Raw genomic sequence first — 3,219 nt, 5'->3', positions numbered from 1 at the left:
GTTCGGCGCTGGGGCTCGGGGGTCCCCAATCCTCGGCGTTGCGTCGCCCGGCCCCTTGGGAGGGGCCCCTCGGGGGCTGACCTAGTGTTAGGGTTAGCCCCAGGAGGCCGGTAGGCCCGATCTGCCACCTGTGCGGCGAGTGGAGGGCGGGCGAGGTAGGGAGCTGGTGAGCGGTCGAGTAGGCCCAAGCGTTTTGGCGCAGGGGGCCATCGAATGTCACCGTGGGCTCGGACAGCACTCCCTGTCTCTAGCCCTGAATGACTGGCGGTGCCCCTAGCGTCCCAGGTGAGGGCGGGGCGGCATGGTGAGTCCAGCGCTGGGGCTCAGGGGTCCCCAATCCCCGGCGTTGCCGCGCCAGGCTCCTTAGGAGGGGCCCCTCGGGGGCCGACCTAGGATTAGGGTTAGCCCCCAGGAGGCCCCCAAGCCTGATCCGCCGGCTGTGCTGTGAGCGGAGGGGTGGGCCGAGGTGAGGGTGCTGGCGAGCGGGAGAGAGGGCCCTAGCGTTTTGGCGCAGGGGGCCTTCGAACGTCGCCGGGGGCTCGGACGGCCCTGTCCTTTTCCCGCCCTGAATGACCGGCAGCGCCCCTACCATCCCGGGCGGCAGTGGGGCGGCACGGTGAGTCCGGCGCTTGGGCTCAGGGGTCCCCAATCCCCAGCGTTGCGGCGCCAGGCCCCTTGGGAGGCACCCTTCGGGGGCCGATCTAGCGTTAGGATTGCCCCCAGGAGGCCGGCAAGCCCGATCTGCTGGATATGTGGTGAGCGGAGGGGCGGCTGAGGTGAGGGCGCTGGCAAGCGGGAGCGTGGGCCCAAACATTTTGGCGCGGGGGGCCTTCGAAAGTCCCTGGGGGCTTGGAGGGGCCCGCACTTTCTCCCATACTGAAAGACCAGCGGCGCCCCCCAGCGGCCTGGGTGGAGGTGGGGCGGCAGGGTGAGTCTGGCGCTGGGGCTCGGGGGTCCCCAATCCCCGGCGTTGTGGCGCCAGGAGCGTTGGGCATGGCCCCTTGGGGGCCTACCTAGGGTTAGGCTTAGCCCCTAGGAGGCCGGCAGACCCTGTCCGCCGGCTGTGTGGCGAGTGGAGGGACAGCCCGAGATGAGGGCGCTGGCGAGTGGGAGCATGGACCCCGGCGTTTTGGCGCGGGTGGCCTTCGAAGGTCAACGGGGTCTCGGAGGACTCTGCTCGTTCTCCCACCCTGAATGAACAGTGGCGCCCTTGGCCCCCCAGGTGGCAGCGGGGGGGCAGGGTGAGTCTGGCACTGGGGCTCCGGCGTCCCCAATCCCTGGCTCTGTGGCAGTAGGCCCCTCAGGAGGGGACCCTCGTGTGTCGACCTCGGGTTGCAGTTAGCTCACAGAAGGCCGGCAGGCCCAATTCCCCGGCTGTGCGTTGAGTGGAGGGGTGGGCCGAGGTTAGAGTGCTGGCGAGTGGGAGAGTGGGTCCAAGCTCTTTGGCACTGGTGGCCTTTGAAAGTCACCGGGGGCTCGGAGGGCTCTGCCCATTCTCTCGCCCTGAATGAACAGTGGCGCCCCTAGCAGCCCCAGTAGCGGCAGGGGGTGGGGGGATGGGTGAGTCCAGCGCTGGGGCTCCGTGTCCCCAGTGCCCGTCGTTGTGGTGCCAGGCCCCTTGGGAGGGGCCCTCAGGGCAGACCTAGAGTTAGGGTTAGCCCCCAGGATGCCCACAGGCCCGATGCACCAGCTCTGCGGCGAGTGGAGGGGAGGGCCGGGGTGAGGGTGCTGGTAAGCCAGAGCGTGGGTTTAAGCGCTTTCGCACTGGTGGCCTTCAAATGTCGCCAGGGGCCCCATGGGGGTCGAACTAGGGTTATGGTTAGCCCCCAGGATGCCAGCAGGCCCGAAACGCTGTATGTGCAGTGAGTGGAGGGGTGGGACGGGTTGAGTGCGCGGGCGAGCAGGAGCCTGGGTCCAAGCGCTTTCCCGCTGGTGGCCTTCGAAGGTCGCCGGGGGCTCGGAGGGCCCTGCCAGTTCTCCCGCCCTGACTGACCGGCGGCACCCCTAGTGGCCCAGTTCCTGGCGGGGAAGCATGGGGCGTCGGACCCTGGGTCTCGGGGGTCCCCAATCCCCGGCGTTGCGGCGCCTGGTCCCTTGGGAGGGGCCCCTCGGGGGCCGACCTTGGGTTAAGTTTAGCCCCAAGGAGGCCGGGAGGCCCAATCCACCGGCTCTGTGGCGAGCGGAGGGGTGGGCTGAGGTGAGGGCGCTGGCGAACGGCAGCGTGGGCTGAGGCATTTTTGCGCGAAGGACTCGAAGATGGCCGTGGACTCGGAGGGCCGTGCCCTTTCTCCCGCCCTGAATGACCGGCAGAGCCCTTAGCGGCCCCGGGTGGCGGCAGGGCAGCAGGGTAAGTCCGGCGCTGGGGCTGGGTGGCCTTAGAATGTCAATGGAGGCTCGGAGGACTCTGCTCCTTCTCCCGCGTGAATGAATGGCGGTGCCCTTAACGGCCCAGGTGGTTGGGGGCAAGGTGAGTCTGGTGCTGGGGCTCGGGGGTCCCCAATATCCGGTGTTGCGGCGCCAGGCCCCTTGGGAGGGGCCCCTCGGGGGCCGATCTCGTGTTATGGTTAGCCGCCAGAAGCACGGCAGAGCCAATTCTCCAACACTGCATTGAGTGGAGGGGCGGGCCGAGGTGTGGGAACTGGGGAGCGTGACCGTGTGCCCAAGCCTTTTACTGCAGGGGGCCTTCGAAGGTCGCTGGGGGCTCCTAGGGTCCTGTCCATTCTCCCGCCTTGAATGACTGGAGGAGCCCCTAGCAGCCCGGATGGAGGTGGGGCGGCATGGTGAGTCTGGCGCTGGGGCACGGGGGTCCCCAATATCCGGTGTTGCGGCGCCATGCCCCTTGGGAGGGGCCCCTCGGGGGCCGATCTCGTGTTATGGTTAGCCCCCAGAAGCACGGCAGAGCCAATTCTCCAACACTGCATTGAGTGGAGGGGCGGGCCGAGGTGTGGGAACTGGGGAGCGTGACCGTGTGCCCAAGCCTTTTACTGCAGGGGGCCTTCGAAGGTCGCTGGGGGCTCCTAGGGTCCTGTCCATTCTCCCGCCTTGAATGACTGGAGGAGCCCCTAGCAGCCCGGATGGAAGCGGGGCGGCATGGTGAGTCTGGCGCTGGGGCTCGGGGGTCCCCAATATCCGGTGTTGCGGCGCCAGGCCCCTTGGGAGGGGCCCATCAAGGTCTGACCTAGGGTTATGGTTAGCCCCCAGGAGGCCAGCAGGCCCGAA

This window comes from Ursus americanus, unplaced genomic scaffold (assembly GCF_024610735.1).
Source record: "Ursus americanus isolate L20-20 unplaced genomic scaffold, mUrsAme1.1.p SCAF_113, whole genome shotgun sequence".
In the NCBI taxonomy this organism is placed as follows: domain Eukaryota; kingdom Metazoa; phylum Chordata; class Mammalia; order Carnivora; family Ursidae; genus Ursus; species Ursus americanus.
Note: the sequence above shows the minus strand (reverse complement) of the source record.